Source organism: Muntiacus reevesi, chromosome 1, assembly GCF_963930625.1.
Source record: "Muntiacus reevesi chromosome 1, mMunRee1.1, whole genome shotgun sequence".
Lineage (NCBI taxonomy): Eukaryota > Metazoa > Chordata > Mammalia > Artiodactyla > Cervidae > Muntiacus > Muntiacus reevesi.
The window spans coordinates 207,900,241-207,917,742 of record NC_089249.1 but is presented as its reverse complement, the minus strand read 5'-3'; positions in this window follow the sequence as shown (position 1 = coordinate 207,917,742).

Sequence of the window (17,502 nt, the reverse complement as noted above, 5' to 3'; positions counted from 1 at the left end):
TGTTTCCATGAGCCAGAATGGAAAACAGAATCAAGATTTATTGAGCACTGGGTAGAGTATGCAAAATGGTCTTTTTTCAATACTGCATAATAATTAGTCCTAGACTAAGTATTGCTCTGGTCCTGCCTAAATACTTTAAAAACAAGCCCCAAAGGGCTGAAGCTGTTTCCAAGTAGCTTAAATGAATCCCAGAACAAAGTTCAAGAACATCAACTGGAATACAAAATATCCAGTCACCAACAAGCTAAAAATCACAAAGTCCAGCATTCAATACAAAATTATCAGGTAAATAAAGAAGCAGGAAGATATGACCCATAATAAGAAGAAAAATCAATCAAAATCAACCCGTACCTTTCCCTATTCCTCCCACTAAGTATAACTAAAACTCTGAATGTTGTGTATAAAACAAACATGAGATGACTCTAAAACACAGAGAGAAGAAAGTAGATGAGCTAAAGAACTGAGGACTCAAGAAATAATATGGTGGTGAATTCCTCGGGTTCTCTTTTTGCTTCATATATCATAGATTTGGTGCTGAACAAGTGGACAAGCCCAAAATATCAGTATCTGCAGACAAAAAAAAAAAATCCTCAGCAAAAGACTCTCTTTTTAGCCAAAGGACCATGACGGCACAGCATAACAATACAGAAAACTTGAGACAACAACCTCTCCACTCCAGCCAGGCCTTAAAAAACCCATAAAACGGTAATCCTACACCAGCCACACCAGTAAAGGGCCAGTGGAGAGCCCAAGTTTCTACCCTCTGAGTCTCTAATGGGGCACCACAACGCCCCTATTTGGGCCATGTCAGAGAAGGCCAAGGAGGGAGCCAGGTCTTTTCTTTGCCATCAACAAGTAAAAAGGCTCCCCTCCCCATGCTGTCCCCAGAGACCAGGTAGGAAGCTAAAACTCCTACCCTCCTCATCCTGAAGAAGCAGTGTTGCCCCTAGCTCTGTCCATTGGGATGTGAAGAAGGACATATAAAATGGAAAGTCTAAATAAGACCCAAATCTAATAACATAAAACAAAAATATATAGGTTTAAATTGAAAATCACTCATCATGTCAAGACACCGGGAAATCTCAAAACAGAATAAAAAAAGACAGTGAACGGATGACAGCACTGAGATTAGAGAGATGTTAATATTATCAGGGAAAGATTTTAAACCAGCCCAGATAAAATGTTTTAACTATGAGAATTAAGAATATGCTGAAAACAAAGGAAAAAACAGAGAACCTAGTCAAAAAAATACAAAGTTTCTGCAAGTATGAGATACAAAGAAGAACTCTAGAGATTTCAACTCTAGATATTTAGGGCTGAAAAAGTACAATAATATAAATAAAAGTTCAATAAATACACTCTAGAGCAAAATGGAATGGACATAGAAAAGAACTTGTGATCTAGAATAGAGAAAAACTGAAATTACCCACTCTGAACCAGAGAGAGAAAACGGACTGAAAAGTAAAAGTGAAGAGAGCCTCAGTTATTTGTGTGATTGAGTATGGAGAGGAAAAAGAGGACAAGGCAGAAAAAGTGCTCAAAAAAATAATGCATGAAAACAATGAAATCTGGCAAAACACATGGCCATAAAGATTTAAGAATCAGAGTGAACTCCAAATAGGATAAAACCAACTATCATAACTAAACTTCTGAAATGTAAAGATAAGAATGCTTGAAAGAAAGTAGAGAAAAGTAACATCTATAATGGAAAACTACTCAAATGACAGCATATTTCTCATTAATCACTGAGGCCAGAAGGAAGTGGGACAATGTTTTTCAAATGCTGAAAGAATACCTGTCAACCTAGAATCTTATACCCAGTAAAAACACTCCACAGTAAAGAAGGTAAAATCAAAGCATTCAGATGAGGAAAAACTAAGATAATTTGCCTCCAACAGACCTACCTTAAAAGAAAAACTTAAATTCACTAGACAAATAGAAACAAAAAAAACACAGAAACCATCAGGAAGGAGGAAAGAAAAACTATGGCTAAATGTAAGAGATTTTGCATCTCCTCTTGAGTTTGCTAAAGTGTGCTTCATAGTTGAAGCAAAAATCATAACACTGTCTAAAGTGGGTCTAAATATATAAAGAGGAAATAGTTAAGATAATTATAAGTAGTAGAAAGTAGAGTGACATAAAGGGAGGTAAGATTTCTGTATTTTGCTCAAAATGATAAAATGACAGCACAAGTACATCGCAATAAGACATGGATGGATGGATGGACATAGTTACCTAGCTACCTATCTATCAGAGAGATACACTGAAAAACATGAACTAAATAATTCCAGAAAAATTCTAAGAAATATTCTAGTAACCCACAAAAAGGCAGGAAAAGGAAAGGAGATAAATGTAAGAGAGGGAACAAAAAAAACCAAAATATAAAATGACAGACTGAAGCTCAAATATATCATTGATCACATTAAATTTAAATATTTAAAGTATAGTAATTAAAAGACAGAGATTGGCAGAGTTGATTTTTTAAAAAATCACCCAACTATATGCTATCCATAAGAAACTCACTACAAACACAGTGACATAGTTAGGTTGTAAATTAAAAGATAGAACAAATGTAATATAGCATTAATAAAAAGAAAGCAAGATGGGCTATATCAAGATTAAATAAAGTACACCTCAAAGTAAAATAAACAAACACCAGTCCCAAATAGGAACATTCAACAATAAATAAAGTGTCAATAGACCAAGGTGACATAGCAATTGTAAATGTGTATGTACCAAGCAACAGAGCTACAAAATATATGCAGCAAAACTGAAAAGAGAGTAAGACAAATGCACAATGAGTAGTTCACCACCACTCTCCCAATAACTGACAGCTGCACAGAAAATCAGCAAGAACAGAGGATTCAGCAACACCAATCAACAGGATCAAATCAACATCTTCATAGAGCGCCACACCTCACAAGAGCCATACATGCTTTTCAAGTGTCCATGGAATATATATATACCAAGACAAACTCTATGCTGCTGCTGCTGCTGCTGCTAAGTCGCTTCAGTCATGTTCGACCCTGTGCGACCCCATAGACGGCAGCCCACCAGGCTCCCCGGTCCCTGGGATTCTCCAGGCAAGAACACTGGAGTGGGTTGCCGTTGCCTTCTCCAATGCATGAAAGTGAAAAGTGAAAGTGAAGTCGCTCAGTCGTGTCCGACTCTTAGCCTACCAGGCTCCTCCGTCCATGGGATTTTCCAGGCAAGAGTACTGGAGTGGGGTGTCATTGCCTTCTCCAATGCATGAAAGTGAAAAGTAAAAGTGAGTCGTGTCCGATTCTTCAGGACCCCATGGACTGCAACCTACCAGGTTCCTCCACCCAAGGGATTTTCCAGGCAAGAGTTCTGGAGTGGGATGCCATTGCCTTCTCTGACAAACTCTATACTGGTCCACAAATGTAAAATAACTAAAGTTGTGCAAACTGCAGTCTTCAAGCACCAGAGAATAAAACTAGAAATCAAAAACAGAAAGATAATTTTTTTTCAGAAAGGTAATTTTTAAATCTCAAACACCTGGAAACTAAACAACACATTTCTAAAGAATTCATGTGTCAAATAGGGAAAACTCAAGGGAAATTTTTAAAATCTGAAAATGGGTAGATTATACTTTTCTTGTCATTTAAATCTTTGTAGCAGATAACCATTTAAACAAAAATGAAAATAATGCAGTGGGTTTATAACATACGTAAAAGCAAACTATATGACAAAAATAGCACAAACTGGGACAAGAGAAATCAAAGCATACACTGCATACAACTGCACCAGCAGTGTCACACGTGTACACGTCTAAAGTTGAAAATTAATTCTTTGAAATTTGTTGTTTTTGTGTGTCAGTTATTCTGCAATAAAAAAATGTTGTTAAGACTATAAACACGAAATACAGAAATCATCTGAGGTCACATAACTTTATACTGTTGTCTGTATTTGCTTACTCACTTGCTGCTTTTAAATTTGAACAATTATAGCTTTTGTTGACTTTAAAATATTTCTGCATTTGCTTGCAGAGATATTTGTTTTTATACTTTCCCTATAATTAGATTATAATCTGTGTGGCTCCTCTAAGTATGTGCAAAGGCTGCAGACACAGATAATGGGCAAAGCCAAGACAGAGCATAAACAAACTAAATGCCGCCAGGGATCAACTTCAGCTGCACATTCTTTGGCTGTTATTTTTAGTAAATGAAATTAATGTAAATATTGAAATGTCTCTGTCTTTGAATGAGGATCTCCAATGTGGATGTGAAACTTCCATCCTGTGCCAAATGCCGAAGTGGGAACTGGCTTCCTAAAGTTGTTTTTACTTGTAAGATTTTAAGTAGATACATTTCCATGGTTGTTAAATACCAGCTTCTGGGCATCCTGCCATAATTTTAAGACAACTAAGAAAAGTGATTCTTAAAGTCTGTGGTCCACAGCCTATTGGAAATTTTTGAAGAGCTTCCAGTTGATTCATAAATGTATTGGAAGGACAAATCATAGAACATTGGGGGAACTTAAGTGTTTTTCTCAAAGGCAGATTTAGTTCTGTGTTACAAGTGACAAAAGTCAACATTCTCTTCTCCTATAGTACTAATTTAATATAAACCTCAAACTGGGTATTAAGAGGTTGACTAATTAAAAGTAGGTACTTTTTCATTTTTTTTCTCAAAGTATTCTACAAACCCAACCAGAACCATCTGGGAAAAAGTTGTAAAAAATTAAAGTGCAGACTCCAGCCTCCCACCCAAATCTACTAGACTGGTACACAGAGATGACAGCGGGAATCTTCATGTTTGACAAACATCCTAATGATTCTAATGTATACAAATATTTGAATACTGCAGTTTTCTCCATTTGGATCTACCCCACTTGAGTAGCAAAACATATTTCATGACATTTAGAACCTAAAACTACCTTCTTTGACTGTGGACTGCTTTGCTGGCAATAACTTTTAATTCTTCTGTTTATCTTTGTGTTGAACTGAGTTAAAAGCAGAATTATAAAGTCAAATTCAAAGATGACCAACAAAACCAAGAGACTTCTGAGAAGTGGAGTGGAGGGAAAAGGAGGAATCATCCAGGTGTGTGTTTTGTCAGTTTTGAGGAACAAAAAATATTACTTTTAGATGGCAATAACAAAATTCACTTCTAGTGAACAAAATAATTATTGAAGACATTACAGTGGAAAAAAATGTGGTGATGATAAGCCTGAAATCCCCTATTTTGTCACTGAAACAATTGTTCTTGTAATGTATGTTCATGTGAGAAACTTAATAACACAATTTTAACAGAAAAATGGCACAGAAAAGTTTTCAAAGATCACTGAGTTGGTAGCAGTGACTGAGATCAAGGAATGTGGCTGCACCTAGCCAACCTTCTAGAAATAATTTCAATTTTCATACTCCATTTCTCACATATAAGAAATTAGACTAGCACTGTTAATAACCTACTGGGTATTTATAGTTGTAGGTTAATAACTGTAGGTTAAATACAAACGTTGGGCTCCTTGAATAAGCAAGAGATCGTGCAGATGCTACAAACAGACAAAGGCCATGTTTTTAAAAAAAAATTGAATTAAAATACACTGTTCTAACAAAGCACATCTTCAGCACAAGGAGAAAGTGTTTAGGGGTCACAGGGTGACCTTTCAGTGGTTACACTTCCAACTCCCCGTTCTCTGCTGACTCACTAACACCCCACAGCCAGTTAAGGGAGAAGACTTGGTGAGTTTCAAGGGACTAATTCTGGATTTCAGAGTTAAGACTATCCAGTTTGGATTTCAAGGCATGAGGATCTCAACCTGTGCGACTCTAATTCTAGCTACTCCTATGGTGCTAACAACGAAATCATAACTAGCCCCAGCCTTACTAAGTTATGTCTGTGAGGAAAGACAAGTCTCAGTAGAAGAGTAAAACCGAGGCTGTGAGTTCAGAATGGCAGGCTGCTTCTGTGTGAAACTAAGTGAGTGCTTCACCTCCATTTTGTAAATCAGAAGAGGAAACTTAGAGGCACTGGGAAGCCAAGTAAGACAAAGTATATTTACTATGATTTAAAGTCATGGGCTAGAGGGTGTGGAGAAAAGGGAACCCTCTTACACTGTTGGTGGGAATGCAAACTAGTACAGCCACTATGGAAAACAGTGTGGAGATTTCTTAAAAAACTGGAAATAGAACTGCCATATGACCCAGCAATACCACTTCTGGGCATACACACTGAGGAAACCAGATCTGAAAGAGACACGTGCACCCCAATGTTCATCGCAGCACTGTTTATAATAGCCAGGACATGGAAGCAACCTAGATGCCCATCAGCAGATGAATGGATAAGGAAGCTGTGGTACATATACACCATGGAGTATTACTCAGCCGTTAAAAAGAATTCATTTGAATCAGTTCTAATGAAATGGATGAAACTGGAGCCCATTATACAGAGTGAAGTAAGCCAGAAAGATAAAGAACATTACAGTATACTAACACATATATATGGAATTTAGATAGATGGTAGCGATAACCCTATATGCAAAATAGAAAAAGAGACACAGAAGTACAGAACAGACTTTTGAACTCTGGGGGAGAAGGTGAGGGTGGGATGTTTTGAAAGAACAGCATGTATATTATCTATGGTGAAACAGACCACCAGCCCAGGTGGGATGCATGAGTCAAGTGCTCGGGCCTGGTGCACTGGGAGGACCCTGAGGAGTCGGGTGGAGAGGGAGGTGGGAGGGGGGATCAGGTTGGGGAATTCGTGTAACTCTATGGCTGATTCGTGTCAATGTATGACAAAACCCACTGAAATGTTGTGAAGTGATTGGCCTCCAACTAATAAAATAATATTTAAAAAAAATAAATAAATAAAGTCATGGGCTTCCCCGGTGGCTCAGACAGTAAAATATCTACCTGCAATGCAGGAGATGCCAGTTTGATCCTTGGGTTGGGAAGATCCCCTGGAGAAGGGCGTGGCAACCCACTCCAGTATTCTTGCCTGGACAAGAATACATTCAATCCCATGGACAAAGGAGCCTGGCGGTCTTCAGTCCATGGGGTTGCAAAAAATCTGACATGACTTAGCAGCTAACAACTATCACAAAGAAGTCATAGCAAGAAGCCATGTAATCGGTACTGGTAGGTCTCATAAACAGAAACTGCTGTCATATAAGCCGCTGGCAATAGTCCAGACTATATATTATGTGCCTCTCCCCCCACCACTGCCAATCTCTATAAGATTTTTGGAGTTCATATGAAAAGATGCTACATTCATGGGAAGTCCTCACCACTACTTCTTTTCCTGTCAAAATCTATGTCTATCCCAAATTCAGCTACTTTCTCCACACAATCAGAATAATTATTCTCTGCCTCTGTTCGTAATAGCCTTTGACCTCTTTGATAACACATACACATTTTATGATTAAGGTTTTGCCTGTCTGTCCCTTTTGATTAAAAGCAGAGACATCACACTTTGCTGACAAAGATCCATACAGTCAAACCTATGGTTTTTCCAGTAGTCAAGTATGGATGTACAAGTTGGATCATAAAGAAGGCTGACCACAAAAGAATTGATGCTTTTGACCTGTGGTGCTGGAAAAGACTCTTGAGAGTCCCTTGGACTGCAAGGAGATCAAACCAGTCAATCCTGAAGAAAATCAACCCTGAATGTTCATTGGAAGGATTGATGCTGAAGCTGAAGCTTCAATACTTTGGCCACCTGATGCAAAGAACTGACTCATTGGAAAAGATCCTGACACTGGGAAAGATTGAGGGCGAGAAGAAAAGGGGACAACAGAGGATGAGATGGTTGGATGTCCACATTGACTCAACAGACCTCAGTTTGAGCAAAGTCTGGGAGACAGAGAAGGACAGGGAAGCCTGGCTGAAATTCATGGGGTCGCAAAGAGTCAGACACGAATGAGTGACCAAACAACAACCCTTTGGTTAAGCCCCTAAAGATAAGGTCTATGTCTGATTATTGTTGTATTATTCACAGCACAAAGCACATTATCTTGCACAGAACTGCCATTTTATAATGTTCAGTCAATTGAGCTTATAAGAGTTACAAAATTGACCACAGAATTTTCAGAGTAAAGACAGCTAGTCAGATAAAATAGTGCACATTTTGTCTTATTTTTAAAATGCATAGAAATATCCCCCAAAGTAGATAATAAAGTTATCCCAATTTCAGCATGGATCTACCTGGACTGGAAGTCCAGTTAATGCCAATTACACAGTGCTGTTGCATTTGAAAATCATGATTCAAGAACATCATCCTACCCAGAGAGTTTGGAATATAGTATGTATTACTTTATAAGTATATACAGAGGCCACAACTTTGTTTTACAATCACTGGTTGTTTTTTTTTCTTCCTTCAGTTCTTCCATTTTGACTTATAGATAAGAAATATTTGATGGAATAATTTGAGTTTAGATAAACAGTCTTAACTGATGTTTAATCTCCTAATGATCAGAGATCTAGTCAAAGGCCTACTGTGCTAACACATTTTAGTGGTAGGAATGCATAATTAAACATCTGTCCCTAAATAGAAACATTAAGAAAACAGTGAAGTGAAAGTCACTCAGTCGTGTCTGACTCTTTGTGACCCCGTGGACTATACAATCCATGGAATTCTCCAGGCCAGAATACTGGAGCGGGTAGCCTTTCCTTTCTCCAGGGGATCTTCCCAACCCAGGGATTGAACCCAGGTCTGTCTCCTGCATTGCAGGCAGTTTTCTTTACTAACTGAGCAATCAGGGAAGCCCAAGAGAACAGAAGTAGATACAAATATTTGTGAAAAATTGATTTAAAAAAATCAATTTACATAGGAAAATACTTGATTAATACCATTATTGTAATCAACTTTGTGACAGTGAAATCTTTTGATCGTTTCCCTCAAAATTAGCTAAATACACATTTAGTTATATTCAAACTGCTTTTCACTCCACAGCAATCTATACCTTAAATGTATACACAAGTGTGTAAAGTGTATTTGTCCTGTAAATAATTTACTTTGCGGGCAGTTCTATCTACTATTTTCCTCAAATGTAAAGATTAACTAAACAATTTAGAGGTCAATAGTGAGCAGTTGGTCATTTAAGAATGATTAAGAGTATCTTCAGCTATAATTTCAAAAATTGAAAACTGCTAGGATCTAGGGAGCAATTTTATTGGCCATTAAAATGCTCTTAAGCTGTAGAATAGCATATAATGCCTCTACTGATGAACAGAGCTATTAGTGGTCAGCTTAATTTTAAACAAATTTAAATACATTAATTTTCCTAATAAATATTTAATTGTATATACTGTAAAGTAAAATAATTCTGGGGACTGGAGTTATCTTGAGGTAATCAAAGCCTCAGGAGGATGCAGGAATTGTGACTTGGGCCACTTCTTATAACCTGGGGTTGCAATTCATTTTTCATGACACAAAAGGCCTATTTTCTTCCTAGGCAAGGCACATGGTAAATTCAACAATTTCAGTTCCGTTCCACAAACATTTATTAAGCATGTTATACAAGAGGAATCAGCATCACACAAAAGTTAACAGCTACCTGCTGGGTCGAATCCTCACTTTATTGCTTCACACATGGGTGCCTAAGTTACTGAAGCACTCTGGGCTTCAGTTTCGTCATCTACAAAATGGGGATGATAATAACAGTACTCATATTAAAGGAGAAAATAAGGTTAGACAAAATGATGTGCATAAAGTTCTTTAAAAAGTCCTGATGTGGGAAATGCCTAATAAATCGCAATAGGAATTCTCAACAGGGAAAAAAAACAAACAAACTAGAGCTATATATAAAAAGAGAGAGGGAGAGAGGGCAGTGGAGATTTACTATAAACCATGGGCTCATGTGATTACAGAGGCTGTGAAGTCCCATGGTCTGCCATCTGCAAGCTGGAGACCTAGGAAAGCCAATGGGGTCATTTAGTACAAGACTAATGCCTGGGAGCGAGCACTGTTGATGGTACAAACCCCAGTCCAAGGGCAGCAGAAGGTGAGATGAGAGATCCAGTTCAAGCAGTGAGAAAGGAAAAAGGGGCTAAAATCCTCCTTCCTCCATTTTTGATCTATTCAGGCCCTCAAGAGGTTGGATGATTCTCACACACTCCAAAGGGGCATCTATCTTATTGAATCCACCAATTCAAAGGCTCATCTCACCTAGAAATACCTTCCCAGACACACCCAGCAATAATGTTAATCTGGGCACCCTTATGCCCAGACACACAAAATTAATCATCATATCATTGTTAGCTGCTCAGGTGTACAAGGCACTGTGTTTGGTCCTGGGATGAATGCAACATGAATACAAAACAATTTCTTCTCACAAAACGAGGCAGTTCTGCAGAGCTCAGGTGGGCAGTCATCATTTTGGTCTTCTGTGTAATCCCAAATGGGTGCATTCTGGGGAGGAATACTAAAAGGAAACCATGAGAGACTTGCATTTCATATTTCCCAATGCACCTTATTTGCATACTGAGAGTTATTTAAAAATAGGGACAATTTGGCCTTGAGGAAAAAGCTAATTTAAATGAAAGCCCAAGGAAAAATAACTTCCTTCTGTTAATGTCCAGCAGCCCTCCAGAGAAAGACGTTCCCTGGGAATTGCCTTTTCTTACCTGCTGTTGTTTTAACTGGTTTTCAAGTACTGTTGGTCTCTCTCACCAGAAAGTGGCTTAGAAAACATTAATTCTTTTCTGGTCCCTTTCCACTTGAGATAAAATTTAAATTTATAAACTCAAATTAAAAGATCAATACACATTTCCTGCATACCCTCTTATTTTTAAAGGCCTCTTTTTAAGAACTGAGTGGCTTAAGTGAGTGGATGCTACTGTTTTTAAGGGTCTGTTTGGATTGGAGATGACCATGGCATGGACGGTGGCCTCAGTATTACTCAGGAATTTTTGTAAATTCGGCTTTTTCCCCTCTATAACTCAATAATCTTTGCTCTCTTAGTGAGAGAAATCCAAATGTAGTTGGCTTGGGCAAACAAAAAGGAATTTATTGGCTGACGTTAAAGCCAAGGACAAAAACATCCCAAGGTAAATTGAATTCAGGGGCAGCTGGACAGAATTTGATAAATATCATTAGAGTTTCATCTTTGCATATGATGGACATGACGTCTCCTATCAACCCAAGAGACCCAGCTTGCCAGAAGTACAAATGCTTCAGGAAGACAGCATGTGCCCTTCTCTATTTGCACCGTCCCACTCCTCATGGGCTGCATGCCCAGCCCTGAGCTAATCTCAGGGTGGCTGGGATACAAGTCATCTGCCCACCCTGATCGCTGCACTAGAGTACACCATTCGTGGATAAAAGCAGCAGTCTGGCAACAGACGACCCAGTTTGGATCTTGGTTCTACCACTTCACAGCTGAGTGACGTGAGACAAATTTTTTAGCCAACCTTTGCCTCAGTTTCCTCATCCAGAGAATGGAGGTAGTAAATTGTCCCGTCATTATTTTGTTGTGCTAGTAGCTAAGTTAATACATGTAACAAATATATATGAACAGAAAGCATTTAGAACGGTGCCTGATGCCCAGTAACTAGTCAGCAAGTACCTGCAGGGCTGCCAAGCGGGAGGAAAAGGAGAAGGAAGAAAAGAAGAAGCTGGAATCAGCTGCTGATGTCCCCACCAGAAGCATATAAAGAACAGTCTTGAAAGGAAATCGGTTCAAGGCAAAGCAAATGAAAAATTACCCCAAACTATAAAGTATTTCTCTCAAACCCCTCCATCAAGCAGGGCTTCCCTGGTAGCTCAGACAGTGAAGAATCTGCCTGCAAGACAGGAGACCTGGATTCAGTCCCTGGGTGGGGAAGGTCCCCTGGAGGAGGGCATGGCAGCCCACTCTAGTATTCTTGCCTGGAGAATCCCATGGGCAGAGAAGCCTGGCAGACTACAGTCCATGGGGTCACAAAGAGTCGGACATGACTGAGCGACTGAGCATAGTATGGCCTCCATCAAGCTGTTATCCTCTGCTCTGTTCCCCACTAGACTTTGGATGCTGGAAGACACCATCTAGACTGCTGTGAGTTGCCCTTGTGCATGTTCTGTCTTGGGGTTATAAGTATAAATATGTTTCTTCTATGTTTTTAAAAATGTAGAACTCTAACATGGTAAAAGGTATGGATATGGTTTAAGGTTCCTAAAAGTAATCTTCAAATTGTCAGTTTCGCCCATATTTATGACTCAGGCAATGATGTTAACTATGACTGTGTTGCACGGTGGGGAAATAAAAAGCTATGTTAGATGTATCTTTTAAAAAATAATGTCATTCACTGGAAATTTTTTTTCCTACAGAAAATGGACTGCATGTTAGTTGTGCATGCAGGGAGAATGGAGGTGGAAGACGCAAGGAAGCAAAAGGAAAGAAGGAACCAAAATAAACCCTCTCCTGTGTCAAGCGCTGGAAATGTGGCACTAACAAAGACTTCCCGTTCCACATAGAATAAGCGCTGGCAGAGGCAGCATGCAGGGCTGTGGGTGTGCTCAGCTGTGCGGCGCTGATTATAGAAGATGAAAGGGCTTGGCAATTTATTTCATCTTACACTGAAGCACTGCTGACAACTGAAAGTGAGGACAGAAGGATTCATTTGTTCAACTTCTGTTTTAAAAAGCAGACTTCAAATGATACCACAGAGAAAAAGAAGGAAATACTGTGGTGTAATAAAATGTCTACTTTTAAAAAATACACTAACTGGAGCATTTGTATTTTGTAGATGGGTTTGGAAGGCAAAGGTGATGGCTTTTGTGTGTGTGGTTCTGATCGATTCTAGGGAACAAAATGTATGTACACAGAATCAACTACTGACCAGACAGGCCAAGTTAACCTCATCTGACCAAAGCACTCATGCCTACTCATCCTTAAATCCAAAGATTAATCAGATTTTAAAAATTTAACCCTGTAGTGTTTAAATACTTCTTAGACAGTGGAAAATGAAAAAGACTTTATGCAGGATCTTTATGCTAAAAGTGAATATATATATGCTACATAATAGAGAATATATTTTAATTTCATAATGCTGGTCTTTTAAAATTGTTTGCAGATCCAGATTTTCTTCATTCATTTTTATTTTCATGTTTGCTTGAAATTCTGGAAGAAAGGGTTTAATTTCCTTTTAAATAAAATGTGGTATTATTTTTCATCAACATATTTAGTGTTTGAGAATGAGAAGCATTCTTCAGTTCAAAGGCTCATATAAATTATTATGAAGTCTAATCCACCTAGCAAAGTAGTCTTATCCCAAAAGATTTATTAAAGATGGGTAATATCCCATACTGGTAGGACATTAGTTATTTATGATTAATACACAAGAACAGATCCAAATGTTAATGACAAAACTAAAGAAATACATTCTGACTGTAATCATTAATATTAAACTAAAGCATCAGTGACATGAACCCATCATTCTTAAGCAATTTCTTTAAGAAATTCAGTTAAATGATTGATTTCTTTGTTTGTAACTTCTAATAAAACATCCATTATGTTTTCAATGTAGGGTTGCTTTTCTAATTCTGAGAAATCAGCAAAGCAATAGAGATGGAAAAAGATTATAGCTAAGATAAAATTCACCAGCTTCCTTAGGTTCTTCAGACCATTATATTCAAGAGTTCTTTTCTTCAACAAATATTTTTGGAGCACTTGCTGTATGCCAGGCACTGCTTTGGGGAGTAAGAATAATAGCATTTATCAAAAGTTTTGTCTGTTATGGAGGGCACACCTGTGAGACCATAGAGGCTTACACTGACCTGGCTGCAGAGGCACCATTCACACAACCACAATGCAGCAAGGCCATCTGAACTGTGCAACACACAGCCTGCTTCTGTTCCAATACATACCGGGAGACAGAAAACGTACAAGTAAGCTAAGAGGCAATGTAGGTCAAAACTATGAAAAAGGAAAGTAAAAGTCACTCAATAGTGTCCAATTCTTTGCAACCCCGTGGACTGTAGCCTCCCAAGCTCCTCCATGGAATTCTCCAGGCAAGAATACTAGAGTGGGTTGCCATGCCCTCCTCCAGGGATCTCCCCAATCCAGGGATCGAACCCAGGTCTCCGGCATTGCAGACGGATTCTTTAACATCTGAGCCAACAGGGAAGGCCAAAACTATGAGTTAGATAAAAAGAAAAACACAGGCTAACTGTGTGTAGGAAGAGAAGCCACATATGGGAATTTCAGGGAAGGTCTTACCAATACCAAATAAAGACATTACAAAAAATGAAAATTTCGGGCCACTATCTCTGATGAATATAGATGCAAAAATTCTCAAAAAGATATTAGCAAACTAAATTCAGTAATACATAAAAAGGATCAAACACCATGATCAAGTTGGATTTATTCCAGGGATGCAAGGATAGCTCAATATCCAAAAATTAATGTGATACAGCACATTAGCAAAACAAAGGATAAAAATTACATGATCATTTCAAAGGATGCAGAAAAAGCACTTGACAGAATTCAACATCCATTTATGATAAAAACTCTCTATAAAGTTGGTATGAATGGAACATATCTCAACACAATAAAGTCTAATGATAACAAACCAATAGCCATCATACTCAATGGTAAAAAGCTAAAAGCTTCTCCTCAAAGATTAGGAACAAAACAGGAATGCCCACTCTCATCATTTCTATTTAACATAGTACTGAAAGTCCAAAGTGCAACCATCAGACAAGGAAAAAAAGGCATCTAAATTGGAAGGGAAGGAGTAAAACTGTCACTATTTGCAGATGACATAATACTATATAGAAAACCCTAAAGACTCCACAAAAACCCTGAAGACTCAATTAAAAAAAAAAGTATTATTACTAGAAAAGTAATAGTACTTTATTAAATTAATTAATAAATTTTTAAATGTAAACTAAATAAGTTTATAATCAACTAAACAAAATAAATTTTTTAAGTAAATTAAACTAGTAGCACTGGATTCAGTAAAGTTGCAGGATACAAGATTCATAAACATAAATATTATGCACTTCCATACATTAATAATGAACTATCAAAAAGAGAAACCACAAAAATAATCTATCATAACATATCAAAAAGAAATAAATTAAGGCAAAGAAGTGAAAACTTCTTTGTCTGAAAACTCTAAGACACTGAAGAGAATACAAATATATGGAAAGATATCCCATGTTCACAGATTGGAAGAATTGATATTGTTAAAATGTTCATACTTCCCAAAGTCATCAAAGATTTAATGCAATTTCTATCAAAATATCCATGACATTTTCCCCAGAACTAGAACAAATAGTTACAAAACTTGTATGGAACCACAAAAATCCTAGATAGCCAAAGAAATTTTGAGGAAAGAAAACTAAAGTGTTATGCTTCCTGATTTCAGATTATACTAAAAGCCACAGTAAGCAAAATAATACGGTCCTGGAACAAAAACAGATGCATAGATCAATGGAACAGAAGACAGAGCCCAGAATTAAACCCATATACACGTGGTAAATTAATCTCTGAGAAAGGAGGCAAGAACGTACAATGGGGAAAAGACAGTCTTTTTATTAAGTGATATTGGGAAAACTGGACAGTTATGTGTAAAAGAATGAAATTAGAAATTTCCTCACACTGTATAAAAAATAAATTCAAAGTGGATTAAAGAACTTAATGTAAGACCCGAAACCATAAAAATCCTAGAAGCAAACATTGGCAGTATGCTCTTTGACATAGGTCGTAAGCAATGTATTTTTGGATCTGTTCCCTCAGGCAAGAGAGAAAAAGCAAAAATAAATTTTGTTGCATGTCTATTATGTTCTAGTTTATGGACCAAACTTTGCATTTCCAGGAAACTCTGCAATGACTAATGTTAACTTTTGACCAAGATCTTGACTACAGGCATCCCCTAGCCAAAACATGTAATACATATATGAATAGACACATCCTGACTCCTCTACTACGTCCTCAGAGTAGTTCGTCAGGAGCTACGTGAGCAGCTGTCTCCTGGGCCACAGTCCTCAGTAACACCCTGAAAAAACTCAACTCACAGCTCATATTTTGTGTACGTTTTTTTCTTCCCTCAGTCAACATGAAGAACATCCAAGGTAAGAATGTAAACTGGTGACAATGTAAACTGGCGCACCCACTACATAAACCAGTATGGACGTTCCTCAAAAAAAATTTTTTTAAAAATAGTTGCCATGTGATTATCACTAATTATTAGAGAAATACAAATCAAAACTACACTGAAGTGCCACCTCACACTGGTCGGAAGGGCCATCATTGAAAAGCCTACAAATAACAAATCCTGGAAAGGCTGTGAAAGAATTTGAAAAAGAATAGATATATGTATATGCATAACTGAATCACTTTGTTGTACACTTGAAACTAATAGCATTGTTAACCATCTATGCTCCAACATAAAAATAAAAAAATTTTAAAATGCTGGAGAGGGTGTAGAAAAAAGGGAACCATCCCATCTCTCCTTACTCTGGGTACACCTCTCATTTCTCCACATGACTTACATCTATTAAATGACTGGCTCACCTCTTCATTTTATCTACATGTTCAGAAGTTCTCTGACTCCAGTTTCAGGGCCCTAGATGCCTAGGGTAGAAGTTCAGAAAGGGAGGCAGTGTGCCTGTGGTCACACAGTGAGTTAAGGGCAGAGCTAGGATCTGAACTCTGATTTCCCACAATTAAAGCCTGTATTCTTTCACTGACACCAGTGTTCCCCTCCAGCTCCAAGACACTACTAGGTCACCAAACTCTACAAAGGCCGTCAGCTACAAGACAGACATATTTTGCTCTGGCCTGGTCACTGACTGTAAGTTGAGGAGATTGGAAATTTGGCTGTGCTGGTGGTTTGTGACTCTGAGCTTCCTCCCAAGGCACACCCTTGAATCAGAAGTCACTGACATGGTCAGAATGGCCATCATTAAAAAGGCTACAATACGTGTAACTCTATGGCTGATTCATATCAATGTATGACAAAACCCACTGAAAAATAAAAAATAAAAAATAAATAAAAATAAATAAAAATAAAAAGACTACAAAAAACAAAAGCAAGAGAGGCTATGGACAAAAGGGAACCCTTCTGTATAGTTGGCGGGAATGTAAAGCAGCCACAATGGAAAACAGTATGAAGATGCCTCAAAAAACCTGCTAAATATAGAGTTGCCATATGATCCAGCAATCCCAGTCCTGGGCATATACCAGACAATATTATAATCCAAAAAGACACATGCACCCCAATGTTCATAGCAGCACTACTTACAATAGTCAAGACATAGAAGCAACCTAAATGTCATTGCCAGATAAATGGATAAAGAAGAGGTGGTACATATATACAGTGGAATACTACATAGCTATAAAAATGAATTAAACAATGTCATCTGCAGCAACAGGGATGGACCTAGGGCTTATCACACTTAAGTGAAGGAAGTTAAAACAGAAAGACAAATACCATATGATATCTCACTTTTATGTGGAATCTAAAATATGACACGGACATATGGCTGCCAAGTGGGCAGGGGGGAATGAAGTGGGAGTTTGGGTTAGCAGATGCTAACTAATATATACACA